This window comes from Lynx canadensis, chromosome A2 (genome assembly GCF_007474595.2).
Source record: "Lynx canadensis isolate LIC74 chromosome A2, mLynCan4.pri.v2, whole genome shotgun sequence".
NCBI lineage: Eukaryota > Metazoa > Chordata > Mammalia > Carnivora > Felidae > Lynx > Lynx canadensis.
Window position 1 is genome coordinate 162,669,563 of NC_044304.2, and position 23,561 is coordinate 162,693,123.

The following is a 23,561-nucleotide window of genomic DNA, read 5'->3' on the forward strand; positions in this document are numbered from 1 at the left end:
TTTTTCTCCATGTGCCTGCTATCACACAAAATTCCCAAAGCTTTATTTGTTGTTTGGGGTTATAGTGGTGGATCCCAAAGGCCCTTATTAAGTGACCCAAATCATGCACACAGAGCCGGGCGTGCTCTCTGATCATCTTCTCTGATGGAGTGGGAGATGCTGGGTTGATTCTGGGAGAAAGGAACTCAGATATGTGGCTAGATGTGTCCAAATTTAGAGCCTGGGATACTTCCCAGTGATTGCATCATATGGGCTTTCATGATGGTCTTTCATGAAGCTCTCAAGTTACTCATTAAAAATTTAACAGCGCTCAGGTACAAAGCCAAAAGAGTCTAAACCATTGAGAACCAAGAGTAAAAGAGGAAGATGTAGCCTGGAAAAAGTCATCCAATGAACACACACCTTCTCTAGTTTTCTTCATATGGTTCTCTCAAGCCCAAAAATATGCGTGACCTGACAAGAAAAGATGGACCCAGGGAGGAGAATCATCTTTCCCCTAAACCTTCCTACCTTCCCCTACCCCAGACCCAGGCAGAGATAGACTTTTTCAGATTTAGCCAGTACACCCATTCCAACCTGCTCTGGAAACTATGAGATGAGAGGCAGATGGTCAAAGCTCTCATGGTTGACCAGCTGTTCCAATTATTTGTTGCATCACCATAAAATTATTATGGTTTTGATTATATATTTTTGTTCATTACTTTCAGACATGGGATTAGCCGATGCTGAAGCTTAAAAGTGGGTACTAAGAAGACTAAATGTGGCAGGAAGTAATGTATAATGGGGTGACAACCAATGGAAGGAAGTAGCTACATTTTGAAATTACCGTGTTAATTAGTATATTATTGGTCAATATCATTGGACTACTTATTGGTGTTAATGACTTGGAGGGTCCCAAGTAACTGTTTTCCAACTTGCAATAAAGACACAGACCAGGACCAGCTATGTAATTTGCAGGGTCTGGCACAAAATAAAAATGCCAGGCCCTTTGTCAAAGAGAATCAAACAAACAAACACACATAAACACACACACACACACACACACACACACACACACAAAACTTAAGAATTTCAAGGTAACATCACAGGGTCCTTTACATACCCATAAAGTTGGTCTTGATGAGGCTCCATACATAGAAGTCTAGAGGAGAGCCAGAACCATATGTCCTACTCAAAATATCTCTACCATTGCCTAGTTTCATTTCAATCTATATATTCCTTGAGTGAAACCTGTCCAGCCAGAGCCACCTTGGATGTTTTCCTGGTCAGCTAATTGCTTCTCCAGGTATTATCCTCAGGTATGCTGGTAAGTTCCCTAGTGGGAACGGGAGAGTAGTTGACACAGAATCCATGGATGCCACAGGAAATCAGATGTGGGTCTCAAATGGTAACAGTCTTGCGATCATTGGTTAAAGAGGAGCATGTGGCTCTTATCAGTCCCATGCTGAGCCCTAAGTTACGAGTGATCTCCTTCTAGAAGATATTTGATAGAGCCAGTCTTGCCCCATATCTGTATTGCTCACTTAGCCACGCTCCTCATCATTGAGGGCTTCCTTACACTTCCTTTTTTTATGTTTTCCTTTTATTATTTCAATCTCACACACACAAAGCAATGTGGATATAATGAATTTTCAAAAAGTTGTGTGGTCATTAAAAGACATTCTTTAAATTCTACAGGAGTCTTCTTGTGGGAATCAGGGAGTTTTCTGCCTCTTAGATCTAGATGGCCTCAAAGCTCAACTTATTAAAACATTGCAGAGATAATACCAGGAGATGAAAAAGAATGGTTCCCTACATTGTCCTGGTTCTTCTACATATCATCTCTATAACCTGGTGAGTCAGTTTTCCATTGTTGCCATAACAAGCTATCAAAACTTTAGTAGCCTAAAACAATATAAAATTAATCTCCAACAATACTGGAAGACAAGAATATGAAATTAGTCTTATGGAGATAAAATCAAGATCTCTGAAGAGCTGGTTCTTTCTGGAGGCTCTAGGAGACAATCCATTCCTTGCCTCTTTCATCTTCCAGAAGCTGCCTGCTCTCTTGGGCTTGTGGCCACATCACACCAATCTCTGCTGCCTTCATCACAATGCCTTCGTACCTCTTCCTTAGAAGGACATTTCTGATTACATCGTGGGTCCACTCAGATAATTCAGAATTATCTTATCTCAAAATCATTAACTTAATAACATCTGCAAAAAATCCTTATGGAATAAGGTAATATTCACAGGCTCTGGGGATTAGGGTGTGGACATATTTCTGGGGCCACCTTTCAACCTGCCACATTTGGGTAAGTTAAACTATCTGCAACTCACTTTCCTAATCATTAAAATGGAGTACTTACTTCAGAAGGTCATTGTGAAACCAGACAAAGTCGTACGCATGAAGTGGTTCTCAGACCATAGTGATCAACAGGTAGTAGGTAGTAGTAATAATACAACCCTCAATGCTAGTCTCATAGATTACCATTCTGAGGCTCATCTACACATCATAGATCCTGTCTTAGTCAGCGTGGACCGCCATAATACCACAGCCTGGGAGCAGGAACAACAGGAATTAATCTCTCACAGTTCTGGAGACTGGGCAGCCCAAGCCCAATGTGCAGGCCAACTTGTTTCCCTGGGGAGGGCTCACTTCCTGATTTGCGGATGACACAGTCTCACTGTGTCCATACATGATGGAGGGAGGAAGCAACTCTCTGCTATCTCTTCTTACAAGGGCACTAATCCCATCAAGACGACCCCAGATTCATGAACTCATGGAAACCCACTTACCTTATCCCCAAATACCATCATGTTGCCGGTTAGGGATTCTGGAGCCTTCTCTCTTGGTGCCAAAAAAAAAAACTAGTCACTTCTACTTTGTAACAATATCCTTTAAGTGAATTGTTGGATATCACTCAAGGTTTCCTGGTTTCTCCCCACTCACTCCACCCCCAAAGGCCACTGCATGAAAAGGAAGACTCAGCACCTCCACAGTCTGTCTACCAGGATAAGGGATCTAGATTATCTATACTGCTGCACTCACATGCCTTTAATGAAATTGTCTTCTGGCTTCACGGATGTGCAAGAAGAGCTGCCTCTTGCAGGATAATGGCAGCCTTGTCACAAAAGAGATATAGGTGTTAGGTGTGACAGTGCACTTGGGGCTGAATCCCTCAAAGGAAACATTGACCAAATCCTCATGAAATAAAGACCATGCCCCCCAAAGAGCCTCTTACTGTCTTCCACGATGTTATATTCGGTTATGAACCAAAACCATTAAGTCCTGTTCTCAAATAGGTCTCTGCTTCCTCCTAAGGCTTCTCCGAAGATCTGCCAAAAGTGACCACTCAGAATTTGTGTTTTCACCAGAGGGTGACAGTCTTGGAGGTTCAGGAGAAAAACTGTAGGACGTGCTCTGAAATACTGTTGCCTCAAAGAGACTCTTCAGAGCAGGTTTCCAAGATGGCAGCACTGACTCAATGCTCAGACTGTGCCAGTGAGAGAAGCCATGACTATTGGGACTCTCAGTCTGGAAGCATATGTACCTCATGAAATCAGACGACTGACTCAAGATCCAGCAGAGTGAGAAATAATGACATAGGACTGAGTGAACAGATTCAAGATGTGCCATTGTGGTTATTTGTTTGGAATATTGATGGCATTCTGTTTGATGTTCTACTTGTATGGCTATTTGTGGAAACCTTATTTCTTTCTCCTTAAACTATCTCTAATGCATGATTTAGTAGACTGTTTATTTGTAAACCCATAGCAACCATTTTTAACTGTCATCTGATTTTCACTTAACCTCAGAATTCAGAAACAAACTCTTCTACTGAGTTTCATTCACTTTCATGATGATAGAACCATTTGCATAGGTTTAATAAAAATCTGTCATCTTGTTTACAAAGATACCATTGGAAAAATCGATTCTGCAGCAAGGCCTTATGTACAGTGTGATATTTGAGAGTGTTTGTTATTTAATCAAAGACCATCAGACCACTGCTAAGGAGCAATTGTTGGTGTTATATGTGGGTCTAATGTCTCCAAAACCTTCATAAGAAAACTAATATGATGTCTGGCTTCCAGGATCCCAGTCTCTCAGGTATTAAGGAAGTCCACTCCCTCGTAGTCCAGAAACCTAGGCAAATTTTGGAGACCTCGGGAAGAGAGAAATTCACTGAGATTTATGGATACAGCATGCAAAGTTTACTGGAGAAAGTGTTTGGGCCTTGGTTTCCTACTCCTAGGATGGAAGAATGGCAGGGGCTTTGAAAAGTCTGATTCAAAATTCATTTTGAAAATTTCCAAAGGAAGCTTATCCTTTGGAATTCATACTTGCTTAATATGATTAGGCTCTAGATTTCCCGAGCAAACTCAAGGAGGCTTTTCTGGTTAATTAAGATTCTTGCTGCATCTGTATAAATAATCAGGCCATGCATAGTAAAAACAATCTTCTAGGATCAACAATACTTGTTGGAAACTGCTTATGATCACAAAGTAGAGAACGCTACGAAAATGATCCAAAACTTAGAAATAGGCAAGAGAGATTACTGGAGTGTTCTATTGTTCTGTGTGGTGCTGTGCTTGATGATCAGCTGTGATATTTTACAACACTTTAAGGACAGAGAGGTTTTTTGCAAATCTCTGCCTTATAGATACTCAGCGAATTTTCTGTCTGGTGGAATATAGAACTCAAAAATTCCATTTTACTACTCTCTTGAACACATCAACCCTTGATTTCAGATGAAGTTTGTGTTTCTGTTTGTTTGTGTTTTTTGTGTCATTCTTTGCTTATTTGTTTGTTTTTAACTAGGTTTCACACCCAGCATGGAGCCCAAACTCAAGACCCTAAGGTCAAGACCTGAGCTGAGATCAAGAGTCAGACGCTTAACTGATTGAGCCACTCAAAGGAACTTTCATCCAATTATACTATCATACTGGTTCTCTAGTCATGCCATGAGTTGAGCAAAATCTTTGATGTGTTTATACTTGCCCAAGAGGCATGATTTTGCTTTTTTTCAAAACTGCACTCAGACAAGTAAGAGAGGGAGAAATAGTATGATTCAAGCCTTGGAGGTGGAAATATACTGGACCCAGGCAGAGAACAGCTAACAATTTGGAGTGCAGGAATCATTACCAGCCTTTACTGAGGGCCCACTGTGTCCCAGGCACTGGCCTCTCCATCATTATCACCTTCGTTCCTTACAAAAGTGTAAACAGATATTAACGGGAACAATGATATCTAGAAGAATCTCATTCTTGGGAAAGAAGTTGAGACTGATTATAATGACTGTTGCATACCAGGCCAAGGAATGTGGATTCTAAGCCCTAGGCAGTAGAAGATTTCCAAGAAGTAGAGACCTAAGAAAACTATCCCAATGGGCTTAACCTGGTAACTGCAACGAGGACTTGAGAGGAAGAGATCAGGGGTACTGTACCCTCACACTGCACACACTGTCCCTCTCTTACCATCCATCCTAGGTTGAATTGTGTCCTCCTAAAGAAGTCCTAATCCTGGTACCTGAGAATGTGACCTACTTTGGAGCACGGTCTCTGTGATGTCATGTCATGAAGTTAAGGTTGAGCCCTACTCCAATGCCTGGAATCGTTTCATTCACAGTGAGAGAAGTTTACACACAGATACACACAGAGAGCACCATGTGACAAAAGAGGCAGAGATTGGAGCGAAGTACCTGGAAGGCAAAGAACAAAGCAGGCCAGCCAGCACCAGAAGCTAAGAAGCAGCAAAGAAGGATACTTTCCCAGAGACTTCATGGAGAGTATGGCCCTGGGAACGTCTCGGTTTGGCACTTGTAGCCTGTGCCAGAGAGACAGTAGCCATAACAATGAGACAGTAAGTTTCTGCTCTTTAAGCAACAGTTTGTGGTCATTTGTTAGAGCAGCCCCTGGGGGAACTAATATAGATTTTAAGGCCAAGAAGTAGAGTCCTCCTCTGGTAATTACTTAAAATGTAGGAGTCGTTTTGAAATTGAGTAATGCATGGAGGCTGGAAGAATTCTGAGGTATGTGATAAAAAGAAAGGCCTAAGAGGATGTCGGTGGTAGGACGAATATCCAGGTCACTTTCTGGTGAGGTCCCAGAGAGAGGTGGGGACCACGCTGCTGGACATTGGAGGGACGATGGCACTTGCTATAAAATGGCAGGGGGCAGGGGGCAGGGGGCAGGGAGGCACGGAAAGGGATTGTATGCTTTTTCAATCCCAGATAATATTTATATTATCCAGACTCTAAATTCTGGTTGAAACATTTTGCATATTTGTCTGAAGCATTTCCTCCTGTTCTTTCTTTTGGAGTGAATTCCTTCATTTCTTCATTTTGGATGAAAAAGAAATAATAAAAAAAGTAAAGATTAAAATTTAAAAATTTAAAACAACACAACAAAAATCAAATAAAGGATGCTAGTTCCTAGGTGTGTACTGGTCTGGATGTTGAAAGAAACTCGATAGAATAGAGAAAAAAGGGAAAGAAAGGGGGGGAAAGGGAATAAAAAGAAAATGTTTGATAATTTAAAAAACGAATACAATAAAATAGAATAGAGTGAAATACTGTAAGTAAAATGGAATAAAAAATTTTACAAGAAAGTAAAAAAATACAGTCGAAATAATTTAAAGAAAAATATTTTTTATAAAATCAGAAAATAAAAATGAATTTTTTCTCTTTCTATATTCAAGTATAGGAAAAGAAGAAGAAAAAAGAATGGATGGATGGACTAGCGAACAGAATGAAATATGAACGAAATTATATCCAGTTTCCACTAGAAGTCAAACTATGGAGAAACCTATAGTCTGTAAACTAAGGTGGTGGAGAGACTGGTTCCTCTAGAGCTTGGTTGGCACAGTTGGATAGGGCTTGGTGTGATGGCTCCGTTTACACTAGATGGCACTGCTTAGATTACTGGGGTAGATCACTGTGGCGCCTGTATCCATGAATGCACATGGGTGGGAGAGGTGTAAATGGTATCACCTACTTACCCAGTCTCTAGCATCAGAACTCTGTGCTCTCACTGACTGGCAATCATGCACCCCTCCTTTGTCCCTGGCTTCTGTCCACTCCCTGCCTCTACACTCTCCAGAACCAAGTCATCAGCCTGCCAGGTGGTACCTCCCTTCTGAATTTTATCTCAGATGAGGCTGTGATTCCAAACCCCTCATTTCTGAGGGCCCTGTGGCTTGGACCCACTCTGACCCCCTCAGGGAGTGTCTTGCCAAGACTTGCTTGGGTGCTGGCCGCCCTTGCCCCCAGGAAAATTCACATGACCATGTTGCTGCTGAAGCCCAGAGACTATGGCCAGGTGCCAACATTCCCAGAAAAAATTCACGCAATCTTGTAGCAGCAGCATCTAAGAGATTATGGTAAATCACACCACCCATCTGGCATCAGGTTTCACTGCTTCCTAACACCCTTGCTCAACACCATCCAATGGCTGTTCTCTAGGGTCTGCTGGGACCTTTGCCTGTGGGGAAGCTGCATAGCCTCTACCAAATGTCCTCTTAACTGGGGAACCACCTCTCCCCATGTGGCCAGAGACCCCTCACCCTTGGACCTTGCTGTCTATTCCTGGGGATTTGCCTTTCCCACCAGAACACCACCAGGCATTGAGCTGTATAATTTCGAACTCTGTGCTCCCCTGGTTATAGAGTGGCATTGAACTTTCTTCTTTATCCTTTCTCTCTTTCTTGTTCAGTCCCTTATGTGACTTTCCACTCTTTCTCTTTCTCTCCAGCTGCTTTCAGGGAGAATTTTTTCATGTACTCTCCCCGCTGTCTCAATCCTCTTTCCACAAGCAAAAATAGTTCCCTAACAACTGAGCCTTCTCTCTCCACCAGTTCACCTCTCCATGCTGCATACCTGTGAAGTTCTGTGGCTCAAGTTATGAAGATTGTTATGTTAATCCTCAGATACATTTTCTAGGTGTTAAAAATGCTTTGGTGCTGATCTAGCTGAAATTCAGGGATGGGAGAAGCAGAAAACTTCCAAAACTCTGCCATCTTGGCCCCTTCTCTTAAGTGACTATTTCTAAAAGGATTGTGAGCTTCTTTGTGTTGTGCTTCTCTAATGCTTGAGATTAATTAAAAGTTCAGTCTACACCGGGATTTATTGGTAGAACATGGAAATGTACTTTGGGAAACCTTAGAATGGATAATGTGAGAAGTACCCAGGAGAAAAGTAGAAAAGGGGTGAGACACCTCTTATTGTTATACATATATTAAAGACAATTTTTGCTCCAGGAAAACCAGAAAGGTCTCTGAAGCCTTGGTTACACATAATATCTATCAGTGAATAATTAATGAATCCAAGGAAAAGGTAGTGTTTAACTGGCAGCGGGGTTGAGTATGTGGCTGGGAATTTCCAAGGAAAAGGAGGAGAGATGTGCTGAGAGTAAACCAAAACTAGCTCCAAAATCATCTTGAACTTTTACCAAAAAGTAAAATTCAGTGTTCTTAGAAGAAATAACAAAGGGGTTCACCTGAGTGGCTCAGTCCATTGAGCATCTGACTCTTGGTTTCGGCTCAGGTCATGATCTCACAGTTCATAGGTTTGAGCCCTGCATCAGGTTCTGCTCTGATATGTGGAGTCTGCTTGGGATTCTTTCTCTCTCTGCCTCTCCCCTGTTCATGCTCTCTCTCTCTTTCTCTCAAAATAAATAATTAACTAATTTTAAATTAAGTAATAAAAAATAGCAAAGGTATTTTCCAAGAAAGAGTGGACTCCAATTTTATAGAAATATGAGAAAAGAGAAAATTTTTATTTTAATAACAAGCAAACAATTCAACTGGGAGGGGGTGTAAGTAATGAAGGTCTGAGGTGATGGAGGTGAAGTGGCAACAGTTAGTTTCACATGAAAAGAAGAGAACTGGTTATACAGCAAATATATTGCATTGAGGTCAGTCAAAGAGTTGCTATACCTACATCTGAATACAGCAAACAGTTGTTCTCTTCTGTGTTGAATCTCCGTCTTTCAACTGCTCTTTCTGGCATTTCACTTAGTTGAGTTCTGAGAGGTCTATTTTCCAAACAACCCTTTGTCCTTCAGTAGGCAGCTGATAAGGAACAATTTGAATCCTTCTGTAAAACTGTTACTACATAAATTTCCATTCATCTGGAAAGAATTCTATAAACATCTCCACTGATAGATTACCCAACACGAAGAACAAATCTTTCTAACAAATCATAGGGGGAAGGTGATCACTGTGTCCTAAAGGAAAAATAAGTGAGTAGAAGCAACAGAGGGAGAAGATCCACCAATCGAGAAAGAAACTAGATTTTTCTCGGGATAAATAGACAAAGTTTGGGGTCACCTTTATACCTTCTACTCTGGAGTTCCACAAATTGAGAATTCTTCCCTCCCCTGTTAAGTCAATCAAGCACCTACCAATCTCCAACAGTGAATCTGATTATACCCCTTAGTCCTGAGAGTCTGAGAGACAGAAGCAAGAGTGCTCCAAGGTTGGTGAATGAGTTCAGGGGTGCAGGGGCTGGGTGGGGGGGTGGCAGACAGTGGGCAGGGCCAGCGGGAAATATGCAGGAAATAGGGAGATCTTTTAATTCAGGTAAATCTTACATAAACAGGTGAGAGAAAACAGGAAAAACTATCTGCAGTGCTTCCATGATCAATTCAAGGTTCCTGCAATGAGTCTCACCTTCATATCTGGCGTTCTGGTGCTGTGGGGCATAGAAAGCCTCTTTCCCTGCCAATTCTCTCTCCATTTGTTCCTTTCATTTCTGCCGCTCCAGTTTATCCTCCAGCTTCCTGATTTTTTCTTCAAACTCCTCTCTTCCCTGCACTCACTGTCTCTCTAGCTGTGCTCCATAAAATTCTCGCATCTCTTGGATTTGTTTCTGAATCTCCTCTTTGGCCTTTTGGTACATCTTCTTAGTGTAGCATCGTCCTTCATTCTAGGCCACAATGCGCTAGACCAGGGCCAGCATTTGGCTTCTCTGGGCCTCCTGCTCAGCTCCTGTCGCACCATTCTTGTACACGCAGTAGCGATCACGGTACTAGCCCTCGAGCCCTCGGATGCCGTCGGGTGCTTCCTCTAAGTAATCATGGATGCTGATGCCATCCAAGTCATCTTTCTGGGTGAAGAAGAGAATCATGTATCTCCTAGCTCTGAATCCAAATATTTACTGGATCTTTTCCATGGCTTTGTGCTCTTCCTGCATGTACGGGACCAGCTGTCCCATCAGGGGCAGGGCGTGAGGTCCTGGGGAGGTCGGGAAGATGTAGCGAGTAAACTCTTGCAGGTGTCAGCATCCTGTGCCTCGGTGTCAAAAATGCCTGGTGTATCCATGACACAATTTCTCTTACCTGCCACCTGCTGCTCCCTTTCTTACAGGTCTTGGTGGCAGATGTTGTGGCAATGCTAGAAGGAAACACTTTCTCTCCAAGGGTGCTGTTGCCCAATGCACTTTTCCCTGCTCCGATCTTACCCACTAAGAGAAGTCTCAACTGTGAATCTCTGCCATCTTGGTTTCTAAGCCCTGGGATATCAGGAAACAAAATCCACAGCATTAGGAGGTAATCCTGCTGCTTCCTCTACACAGCCCCCCCATTTCTCCTCACACACACCCCTCCTCTGTTGCCCCAGGGTCCCCTCCCATAAGTGACTGCTGCACTCCCAGGAACTCTATAGAAGGCCCTTCTAGAGAAGCCTATTCAAAGTCTATAGAAACCCTGAAATTCTCTTGCAATACTTGGGAAATGCCCAAGTACTTTCCAGGATTTCCTGGAGCTTCTTACTCTTACTTTTTGTAGCTAAGCAGCCTACAGAAGGGTAAACAAAATATTGTAGTTTACAAAGAGAATTCTGAGCTGCTGCTGCTGGTAGCTATTCCTCATAAGAGCAATGCAGCAAGTAACACAAAATCTGACTTTGGGGCATCTCAGTAGGAGACTCCCCTCCCCCATTTATATTCAGAATGGAACTTTTCTTCTCCCATTAAGAAGCCAGCTAGGCAGGTTACACAAGCCAACTCATCCTTGTAGGGTACAAAAGGGATGCCTGTGTGGAAAGACCAAGTGTCTTTTTCTATTTCGTGTGTGCAACCATCCTGTCAGGTTGTGACAGGAGAGAGAACAATATAATTTAACTTTAAAGTTTAAAAGCTTAGCTTAGAATCCAGTGAAGTTTTTTATATTCTAAAATAAGACATTACAGAATTATAGTCATAAATTACTGACATTTCTCCAAAGTTATTATAAAATCCCTTGATACTAAAAAAAAAAAAATGAAAGAAAAATAATGCCTGTGTGGCTCAATTGATTGAGTGTTGGACTCTTGATATTCGCTCTGGTCATGATCCCAGAGTCGTGCGATTGAGTCCCACATAGGCTACACGCTGAGCATGGAGTCTGCTTAAGATTCTCTCTCTCTCCTTCTCTCTCTTAATCTCTCTCCCTCTGTCCCTCTCCCTTTCTATCTCTCTCTAAAAAAAATGAGGGGCTCCTGCGTGGCTCAGTCAGTTGAGCATCCAACTTCACCTCAGGTCGTGATATCACAATTCGTGAGTTCGAGCACCAAAGCAGGTTCTGTGCTGACATCTCAGAGCCTGGAGCCTGCTTGGGATTCTGTGTCTCTCTCTTTCTCTACCAAATCCCTGCTCTAGCTCTGTCTCTCTCTGACTCAAAAGTAAATAAGTATTAAAAATTTTATTAAAAACTTTTTTTAAAAAACGATCATATGATTCAGTAATGCCACTTCTGGGTATTTATCCCAAGGAAAAAACACTAACTGGAAAAGTTATCTGCATTCCCATGTTTATTGCAGCATTATTTACAATAGCCAGGATATGGAAACAGTCTAAATGTCCACTGATGGATAAATGGATCTAGAAATCATGGCATATATACACAATTGGATATTAGTCATCCATTAAAAAAAACCCAAACCTTGCCATTTGAAACAGCATGGATGGATGTCAAGGGAATTATGCTCAGTGAAATAAGTCAGACAGAGAAAAAAAAGTACTCCACGATCTCCCTTATATATGGAATGTAAAAAAGAAAAAAACAAGACAAGCTCACAGTTACAGAGAACAGGTTGGTGGTTCCCAGGTTGAGGGGATTGGTGAAACCTGGGAAGGGATCAAAAGATAAAAGATAAAATAAAATGAATATATGTTATGACAACATGCACATATATAGGCTAGTGGGAAATAGCAAGACTTGCTGGATGTATTTTTCAATTGATGATTAAATCTACTGAAAGGAGATAAATCTTATTTTATGTAAATTAAAATTCAATGAAGCTGAAAAATTGCAGCACTTTAGTACAATTGGATGCATTTAGGATAATCCATCATGGTAGATTTACATCATTTTTTTAAAGTTTATTCATTTATTTTGAGAGAGAGAGAGAGAGAGGGAGAGAGAGAGAGAGCATGAGCAGGAAGGGGCAGAGAGAGGGAGAGAAAGAATCTCAAACAGTCTCCAGGCTGTCGGTGCAGAGCCCAACACAGGGCTTGAACTCACAACCCATCAGATCATCACCTAGGCCAAAATCATGAGTCTAACTTTAAAATCAAGACGTCTAACGCACTGAGCCACCCGGGTGCCCCAACATGATTTACAATCATCTAAAACTGGCTGCAAGCTCTCATCCTACCTGTGTCCGTGTCCCGTTATGATATGAATTTGTATCTTTTCTCATCCACAGATGGAGTCTATTTCTGCATCTTTGGGAGCTCAAAGCCTCAAAGGTTTTGCAGTTTGCTTTTGACAATGTCTGCTTCTTTATGCATTTCTTGTCTCTGTTTTATAATTTGACACCTTTTTTCAACCCATGTCCTCCCTCTCATGAATTTGAAAATATCTGTAACACTTTATTAGAAATGACATAGTAAAGAGAAGAAAGGATGATTCCTGTGCACCTCACAGCTCAGTCCCCAGGAAGTCTGTAGTCTACAATCCACATTGGCCCAGTTCCCAGAACTTTCTCACAAGAACAAGAACGGTTGTTGTCAATTTACCGGTGCACAGCCACACTTCTTTCTTGTCTTCACCACAACCATTTCCTGCTGCATCTCCTGTTTTTGTCTTCCGGTGACATAGGGTTGTGAGGACCTCACAGCACACAAGGCTGAGGTGCAAGGTCCATACCCCCAACCCAGCTCTGCAGTGGAAGCCTGTAGCATTTTGGTACAATTGGATGCAATTAGGATAATCAGTTGTGGTAGATTTACATGATTTTTCAAAGTTAATCATTTATTTTGAGAGAGAGAGGGAGAGATAGAGAGTGTGAGCAGGAAAGGGCAGAGAGAGCAATCTACAAACTGGGAGAAAATGTTTGTGAGTCACATATCAGATAAAGAAAGAACTTGTGTATATACTTGATAAAGATCTGACAAAGAATAGAATGTGTCAAGAACTCTGAAAATTCATTAAAACAAAGACAGTCCAATTTAAAATAGAAAATACAAACATTTTTTTACATAATTAAAGTATGTATACACCAGTGAAACCATCATAACAAGCAAGATAGCGAATGTATCCGTCAGCCACAATAGTTCTTCATGCACCGCTCACCTGCCCCTGTCCCATAGGCACCATTTATGTGCTCTGCACACTATGCACAGCAAACTGTTCCTGATGTGAACATTTGAGTGGCCAGACCTAGATTCAGAGTTTCAGGTCCTTAAGGAGAAGGTTTTCTTACCATCAATGCCACCTTCTGCAACATGGTAATTGTTGACCCCAAACCCCAGAGAATGCAGTCCAACTTAGGAAGAATTTCAGATAATCAAGATACTTCTTAACAGGAAGTAAGAACTTCAGAACAATTGCCTCAGATATTCCATTTTGTATTTTTGTTTATAAACATAGACGATGCTGAAAATAAATAAATAAAATAAAATAAACTGAGACCACTGATTTAAAAACATGCCAGAAATTATGCAACCTTACATCCACATTCACAAATGATTACAAATGCACTCTGGGTTGTTGTTCATGGACTATGTACACAGCACTTTGGCAAATGATCGCTGGCTCTGGAACATGCATCTTCAGGGCTCATCACTCACAACGTCTCTGAAACTCTCTCAGCAGAGTCGTCTTCAGAGTTAAAGGTGACAATGGAAGACAAGTCTCTAATGTCTAGCTTCTTTTTGCTTCCAACCACTAGCATTCTTTGGTCACTCTCCCTATTTACCAGATTGAGACTGTCAAAAATGAAATTCACTCTCAAAAGGCCAAGTTGTGGTTTCTAAGTGTACTCAGAAATATAGTCCCAGCCATGCCACAAGCTTGCTGGCAAAGTCACCCACATAGATGTAAAGATCATGTCCATTCCCTGCTGTGCTCTTGACCGCCTGTCCTCTCCTCGGACTCAAGCATGTGGACACTCCGTGGCACAGATTTTTAGCTGGTCAAGTCTTGGGTCTGATTGACCTTGAATAAGTAAGACCCAGGGCCCAGAGGGACCCTGACCCACCTGAGATATTGGAGGCCCTACTCCACCTCTCTGAATCTCTAAATTCTCTGTGATTTACACATAAATGTCCCTCCCTGGTGGGATGTGGGAACTTCCTGTCAGTTCTCTGCACGGGCAAAGTGCCTGTCACCTGGATTCCCAGTGCTACACTCATAGGAAACACACACCTCAGTTACAGGAATTAGGATTGGCAAGATCTTGGAGTTCTTCTCTACTGGAATCTCCTCCCCATCAAAGTCCTCTTATGTGCAACTATGTGATTAAATAAGAGGGATGTCACAAGGACAGGGAGAGAAGACACTTATTCTTTCCTCCCATCAGCCCTTCACACTGGCTCCATCTATGCCACCTGAAGGAAACCTTGCACAGGTTCTGCCTTAAGCAAAAAACCTCTCCAATCACTCTTGGTCACATTCATGTACTCAAATCATCTAGTGTAATAATCACACTCTCAATTTAACTGAGGGGTGGGGCGCCTGGGTGACTCAGTCAGCTGAGCGTCTGACTTCAGCTCAGGTCATCATCTCGAGGTCCATGGGTTTGAGCCCCACGTTGGGCTGTGTGCTGACAGTTTGGAGCCTGGAGACTGCTTCAGATTCTGTGTCTCCCTCTCTCTCTGCCCCAACCCTGCACATGCTCTCTCTCTCACACACACAAGTAAATAAACGCTTGAAAAAAATTTCAGAAGGAGTTAACATGACAGAGAAGTAAGGGAATCTGAAGTTCCCTCGTCCCTCAAACTCAGAAGTATTGAGGCAAGAAGGCTTGAAATTCCAGGAATCCAGGCTACAGAGTGACAGAAACATCTCCAGGGGCCCATGGGGACAATGTGATGGGCCATAGATGCATGATTTCAAACTGGGAGAGATAAAAAAGGCAGCGTAGGAAAGGAGGGGAGGGATCCCCTTCTGCAGAAAGACAAAAGAAAGCGAAAGAGAGGTTGCAGAAGTGGAAGGTTGTATTTGGACAAGAGAAAAAAACATGGGTTGGGAACAGACAAAATGGAGAAAGAACGAATTTTTAACTAAAGGGCTTTCTCCGGCCTCTTTGTGTACCTGGGGAGGAGGGGAGCCACCCCAAGCTCTGTAGTCAGCTCCCAAGCACAGGAGGAGAGAGCAATCCCCTCCCTTGAGTACTGCGGGAAGAAGGCAAATAGCCATTCCAAGGACAAAAAACACTGCAGGAACCCCCGCCATGCAGAGGCCCTTTGTGACCATACCCTGGAGTGACAGTACGCCAGAACTGGGACAAGACCTGTAAGAAGCTATTAAAACACATAAGGGACAGAAAACTAGGCAAAATGATGAAACGGAAGAATTCTCGTCAAAAGAAACTCCAGGAGGAAAAGACAGCTAGAGAATTGCTCAAAACAGATATAAGCAATATAACTGAGCAAGTATTTAGAATAATAGTCATATTACTGGCCTTGAAAGAAGCATAGAAGACAGAAGAGAATCTATTGCCACAGAGATCAAGGAACTAAGAAATAGTCACAACGAATTAAGAGATGCTGTAAATGAGGTGCAAATTAAACCAGATGCAGTGACAGCAAGGATGAAGGAGGCAAAGGGTAGATTAAGTGAAATAGAAGACAAAATTATGGAAAATGATGAAGTCAAGAAAAAGAGAGATAAGAACATACTAGACCCTGAGGGGAGAAATAGAGAACGAGGAGATTCAATGAAACATAAGAATATCCATATCATAAGAGTTCCAGAAGAAGAAGAAGAAAAGAGAGAGAAAAAGGGAAGAAGGTTTACTTGAACAAATTATAGCTGTGAACTTCCCTTATCTGGGGAAGGAAATGGACATCCACATCCAGGAGACAAAGAGAACTCCTTTCAGATTTAACAAGAATAGATCTTCTCCACAGAATATCATAGTGAAACTGGCAAAATACAAAGATAAGGAGAAAATTCTGAAAGCACCCAGGGACAAAAGGGCCTTAACCTACAAGAGTAGACACATAAATGTAGAAGCAGACCTATCCACTGAAACTTGGCAGGCAAGAAGGGAGTGGCAGGAAATATTCAATGTGCTGAATAGGAAAAATATACAGCCAAGAATCCTTTATCCAGCAAGGCTGTCATTCAGGATAGAAGGAAAGATAAAGGCTTTCCCAGACAAACAAAACCTGAAGGAATTCATGAACACTAAACAAGTTTCTGCAAGAGATCCTTAGGGGGACTCTCTGAGTGGAATGCTGCAAAGACTACAAAGGACCAGAGACATCACCACAAGCATGAAACCTACAGGTAACACAATGTCACTAAATCCATATCTTTCAATAATCACTCTGAATGTAAATGGACTAAATGCCCCAATCAAACACATAACATATCAGAATGGATAAAACAAAACCAAGATCCATCTATATACTGTCTACAAGAGGTCCATTTTAGACCTGCGGACACATTCAGATTGAAAGTGAGGGGATGGAAACCATCTATCATACCACTGGAAGTCAAAAGAAAGCTGGGGTAGCCATACTTATATCACACGAACTAGATTTTAATCTAAAGGCTGTAACAAGACATGAAGAAGGGCAATGTATCATAATTACAGGCTCTATACATGAAGAAGAGCTAACAATTGTAAATGTTTATGCTCCCAACTTGATTGCACCCAAATACATAAATCAGTTAATCACAAACATAAGTGATCTTATCAATAGAAATTCTGTAATTGGAGGGAACTTTAATTCTCCACTTACAATAATGGACAGATCATCTGGGCAAAAAAATTCAATGAAGAAACAATGGCTTTGAATGATACAGTGGACCAGATGGGCTTGACAGATATATCCAGAACTTTTCACCCAAAAGCAGCAGAATTCTTTTCCAGTGCACATGGAATATTCTCCAAAATAGATCACATCCTAGGTCACAAAACAGCCCTCAACAAATATAAAAGAACCGAGATCATACCATGCATATTTTCAGACAACAATGCTATGAAACTTGAAGTCAACCACAAGAAAAATTTTGGAAAGCCTCCAAATGCATGGAGGTTAAAGAACATCCTACTAAAGAATAAATGGGTCAACCAGGCACTTACAGAAGAAATTAAAACGTATATGGAAGCAAGTGAAAATGAAAACATGACAGTCCGAATCCTTTGGGATGCAGCAAAGGCAGTTCTAAGAGGAAAATACATTGCAATCCAGGCCTATCTCAAGAAATAAGAAAAATCCCAAATACAAAATCTAATAGCACATCTAAAGGAAGTAGTAGGAGAACAGCAAAGAAACCCCAAAGCCAGCAGAACAGCAGAAGAAGAGAAATAACAAAGATTAGAGCAAAAATAAAAAATATAGACCCCCCCCACCAAAAAAATACAGTAGAACAGATCAATGAATCTAATCACTAGTTTTTTTTTTCTTTTCTGAAAGACAAACAAAATTGATAAACCCCTAGTCGGACTTCTCAAAAAGAAAAGAGAGGGGACCCAAATAGATAAAAATCACAAATAAAAGTGGACAGATCACAACCAACATCACAGAAATACAATTATCAGGGAATATTATGAAAAATTACATGCCAACAAACTGGACAACCTAGAGGAAATGGACAAATTTCTAGACACCCACACGCTACCACAACTCAAACAGGAAGAAATAGAAAATTTGAACACACACATACCCAGTGAAGAAATTGAATCAGTTATCAAAAATCTAACAACAGGTAAGAGTCCTGGGCCATATGGCTTCCTAGGGGAATTCTACCAGACATTTAAAACAGAGTTAATACTCATCCTTCTCAGGCTGTTCCAAAAAATAGACATGGAAGAAAGCTTCCGGACTCATTCTGTGAAGCCACCATTACCTTGTTTCCCAAACCAGACCGAGACCCCACTAAAAAGGAGAATTACAGACCAATATCCCTGATTAACATAAATGCAAAAATTCCCAACAAAATACTAGCAAATCAAATTCAACAGTATCTCAAAAGAATTATTCACCACGATTAAGTGGGATTCATTTCTGGGCTGCATGGCTGGTTCAATATTCTCAAATCAATTAAAGTGATACATCACATTAATAGAAGAAAGGATAAGAACCATATGATCCTGTCAATAGATGCAGAAAAAGCATTTGACAAAATATAGCATCCTTTCTTAATAAAAGCCCTCAAGAAAGTCGGGATAGAAGGAACCTACCTTACTTCATAAGAGCCATATATTAAAAGCCCACAGCTGATACCATCCTCGTGGAAACAAAGTAAGAGCTTTCCCCCAACATTAGGAACATGGCAGGGATGTCCACTCTCATGGCTGTTGTTTAACATCCTGTTGGAAGTCCTAGCCTCAGCAAGCAGACAACAAAATGAAATAAAAGGCATCCAAATTGGCAAAGAAGTCAAACTTTCACGTTCCGCAGATGACATAATACTCTACATGGAAAACATGAAAGACTCCACCAAAAAGCTGCTAGAACTGATACATGAATTCAGCAAAGTCACAGGATACACAATCAATGTACAGAAATCAATTGCCTTTCTATATACCAATAATGAAGCAACAGACTACTTTCTTACACCATACACAAAATTAAACTCAAAATTGATGAAAGACCTAAATGTGAGAGAGAAAACCATTAAAACCCTAGAGGAGAAAACAGGCAATAACCTCTTTGACCTGAGCCCCAGCAATTTCTTGCTCGACCCATCTCCGAAGGCAAGGGAAATAAAAGAAAAAATGAACTCTTGGGACCTCATCAAGATAAAAAGCTTCTGGGGGCGCCTGGGTGGCTCAGTCGGTTAAGCGTCCGACTTCAGCCAGGTCACGATCTCGCGGTCCGGGAGTTCGAGCCCCGCGTCGGGCTCTGGGCTGATGGCTCAGAGCCTGGAGCCTGTTTCCGATTCTGTGTCTCCCTCTCTCTCTGCCCCTCCCCCGTTCATGCTCTGTCTCTCTCTGTCCCAAAAGTAAATAAACGTTGAAAAAAAAATTAAAAAAAAAAAGATAAAAAGCTTCTGCACTGCAAAGGAAACAATCAACAAAACAAAAAGGCAACCAATGCAATGGGAGAAGATATTTAAAAATGACATATCAAATAAAGGGTTAGTTTCCAAAATCTATAAAGAACTTACCAACCTCAACACCCAAAAAACAAATAACCCAGTGAAGAAATGGGCAGACAACATGAATAGACACTTTTCCAAAAAAGACATCCAAATGGCCAACAGACACATGCAAAGATGTTCAACGTCACTCATCATCAGGGAAATACAAATCAAAACCACATTGAGATGGCACCTTACACCGGTCAGAGTGGCTAAAATTAACAACTCAGGAAACAAAAGATGTTGGCGAGGATGTGGAGAAACGGTAACTCTCTTGACTGTTGGTGGGAATGCAAACTGGTGCAGCCGCTCTGGAAAACATTATGGAGGTTCCTCAAAAAATTAAAATGGAACATCCGTACAACCCAGCAATAGCACTACTCAGAATTTATCCAAAGGATACAGGAGGGCTGATTCATAGGGGAACATGTACCCCAATATTTATAGTAGCACTTTCAACAATAGCCAAATTATGGAAAGAGCCCAAATGTCCATCAACAGAAGAATGGATAAAGATGTGGTTTATATATACAATGGAATACCACTTGGCAATGAGAAAGAATGAAATCCTGCCTTTTGCAACAACATGGATGGAACTGGAGGGTATTATGCTAAGTGAAATAAGTCAGTCAGAGAAAGACAGATGTCATATGTTTTCACTCATATGTGGAGCTTAAGAAACTTAACAAAAGACCATGGGGGAAGGGAAGGGAAGAAATAATTTCAACCAGAGAGGGAGGCAAACCATAAGAGACTCTTAAATACAGAGAATGAACTGAGGGCTGATTGGGGGTGATGGAGGGGGGAAAATGGGTGATGGGCATTGAGGAAGGCACTTGTTGGGATGAGCACTGGATGCTGTAGGTAAGTGACGAATCATAGGAATCTGCCCCCAAAACCAAGAGGACACTGTATACACTGTATGTTAGCTAACTTGACAATTTATTGACAATAAATTGTCAAGTTAGCTATATATATATATATATATATATATATATATATATACACATATATAGCTAACTTGACAATACAAAGTTTTGTATATATACAAAAACTTTTCAAAAAATATTGCTAAAGGGTAAATCTTCTACTGTCCCTGGCATCCCTGGCATGTGCCTGCTCCCAGAGAGGAACCTGCAGTGTAGACAGGGCTGCTTAGAGCTCTCCCCATGCTGCCATTCTCCTCCTGTCCTTGCCTTGGCTCTGATTATTCATGGGCTGGAGGAGAAGAGGCAGAAACACTGAAGATGAGTCAAGTGTAGTCTGGCCTTGGTAGGGGGACAGTAGCAGCATTCTTAGTGGCTCCTTTCCCCATGGAACACTGTTAATAGCCTTCAGAGTCTCCTCTGGGAATCTGAAATCATAAGCCCAACAGAAGGCCACTGTCTCCTCTCCCATCACTTGCTTCAACATCTGCTCCTAGTGCCAGACTTCCAGAACTCTAATGCACATACAAGCCTCTGGGATCCCTGCTGGGCCCCTGGGCAAGTCCCCTTCAAACGGGCTTTGGGTGCCTCCCTCCCATGTGGCCCCATTTGATATATGAAGAACACATACTTTTGCCCCCATGTTAGTGAAAGTTCTGACTGCGTCCAAGACCTCCACCACCATGGGTATTCTGCTCCCTCCACAGAGCAAAGCAACAACCTTCATGTATCCCATGACCACCAGGCAGCAAAGCCACACTCTGAAGGACACACAACAAGTCTCTTAATGTACACTGCCCACACCCCTCTGGCAGTATCAAACTCCAGAGGCCGCCTCACTAGGTTTCAGGAGAGAGAGAACCTCCATCTCTCTGGACATGGCACACAGAGACGACTCCCTGTGGGGCCTCCCTTATATAGTCATACGGTTACACCTGGGCCACCTTCTGCCCTGGAGAGACGATTCTGCCACAGATGAACTCCAAGAATTGACCAATACTAATTTGTCATTGTCCCTATAAATTAAATGTTCTCGTTTAAAAAGCCCTTTCCTCTTGGGATGCCTGGCTGGATCATTTGGAAGAGCATGCGACCCTTGATCTCATGTTCATGAGTTGGAGCCCGATGTTGGGTGTAGAGATTACTTACATGCTAAAACTTAACAGAAAAGGTCCTTTCCTCTTGACCCCTTCAAATATCTATCAAATTAGTTGAAGGACTAAACCTCACAAAACTGGTTCTTCCTTCTTCCTTTGGGCATCCTATATGGATCTTCTAGCATATAGCTTTGGACTGCGGGGTATTGGCAATTAGTAAAGATTCAACAGATATTAAGGGAGATATTTATGTTACCCCGAGCCTTTCATATAGCCCTCTGACCCAGATTTCAAGTTAATGCAGGTCATTTACATTGGACCCTAACTATGACATCTGATATTCAACTTGTCCCAAACCTAACTGAACACTGTTGCTCCTGACTCTATCCTTCCCCTGAAAATCTTACCTGTCACCCTGAACTTTCCTGTTTCTGAATAGAAGCATGACCATCGTACCCATCACCCGCATGGATACATCCTACACATCCTTCACAGTAGACTTCATACGCAAAATCTTTTCTCAGGTCTTCCTCTATAAATCCTAGTGTAAATTCCCCATCATGAGTCATGACTATCACATATTTCAACAACAGGGATCATGCACACATTAAACGCTGGAAATTCCGCAGTCTCCAGCACTGAAATAGAACCACATTCAGAGAGAACTGGAATATAAAATATGTTAAAAGAAGTGAGTGAGCAATATTTCAATTGTCAAGTGAAGAGATAATGATTTATTTGATTTACTCGTTTTTTCTCTGGTTATGACTTACCTTCCAAAAAAGAATCTAAGGTTGGGAGAAAAGAAATCAGCTTACATAAGCTGCACATTCAAATGGCCTGAACACAGGTTAATTGTATTAAGAATGCTTCTGCATATCTCTGGGGGAAAATATCTTTTAAACGACTCTGAAATGAAAAAGGACATGGCAGGAATACTTTGCTCTTTAGACATACTATCACACACATGAGTCACTTACAAGGAAGTACTTTTGAACATAAGAACTGCATGATGGCAAAGCGTACTTTGGTCTCACTTAGTCATTTGACACATGTTTTCTCATGAGAGGATTTTTCTTCTGTGTTTTTACTGCATTCTGAATACTTGTGATGAATCTTAGAATGAGCATGTATTTAGAATCTTAAATTTTCCAGACTTAATCTCTAATCCGTCTCCCAAAAAGTCACTGATATGGTAAGTACTCTAAGTCATGTTCACAGACAAAACAAAGGACGAATAAAAATTTTAATAATTTGGATTTTGGATGTCTGCAATCCTTGTGAGTGACTGAGAGTCACCCATCTAACTTTGAAGTTTCTCTATTATTTTAGCAAGACAGAAACTTTCATCTACTTACTGCAAATGTCACAGTAGGGAAGGGTAAGGAGAGATTTTTCTGGTGTCAGAAAACAAGCACTAGAGGGAATGTAAAACCATCAACAACAATAAAGATGCTCTGAAGGAGAACTGGGTACCATAAGATTTATCAATCAGGTTCTCACAGGAAAAAGATAGTCTGCTCTCATTAGGTACTTGGAGAAAGTGTAGAGAAGGGGCCTCTTACAAACTGTGGACACAGGGAATTTGGAAACCACAGGGACGTTGATAGTATCGATAAGAAAATTGAGTCCCACCTGAAGGGGTGAACAAAGACTGGAAAGCAGAAGAAGAGTTGGGTAGAAAGGCCACCAAGGGAGGAGCTGTGACCTTTGGCGTAGGGTTGCAGTTAGTCAGAGATGGCCATGCAGAGATAGATGTGGGAGAATGGATACCCCAGCCTTGCTTTTCTACTTCCACAGGGCCTCTGATTTGGACTTCCCATAGGCAAGCCAGGCAGAAGACAGAGAGCAAGAGATCCCACCGATGTAGTGCAACTAGATCAGCCTCAGGGGGCAACGAGCTAGGGTGAAGTGTGATTCTGCAGAGGCAAATGAAAACTATGTGGCCCAGATGGGATTTTTCAGATACAATTGGAGACATTTTAAGTTACGAAGGTCCCTAAAAAAGAAAAGAGAGAAACACAATAAGAGAATCCTG

At 41.6% G+C, this 23,561-nt stretch overlaps 1 protein-coding gene and 1 pseudogene across 1 annotated transcript in view; both read right to left on the reverse strand.

The window, feature by feature from the left end:
• The window catches only part of LOC115509379 (GTPase IMAP family member 7-like), a 34,445-nt gene that overhangs the window by 7,375 nt on the left and 3,509 nt on the right, over positions 1-23,561 (reverse strand). The window lies entirely within an intron of this gene.
• Positions 8,734-13,422, reverse strand: LOC115509375 (annotated as a pseudogene).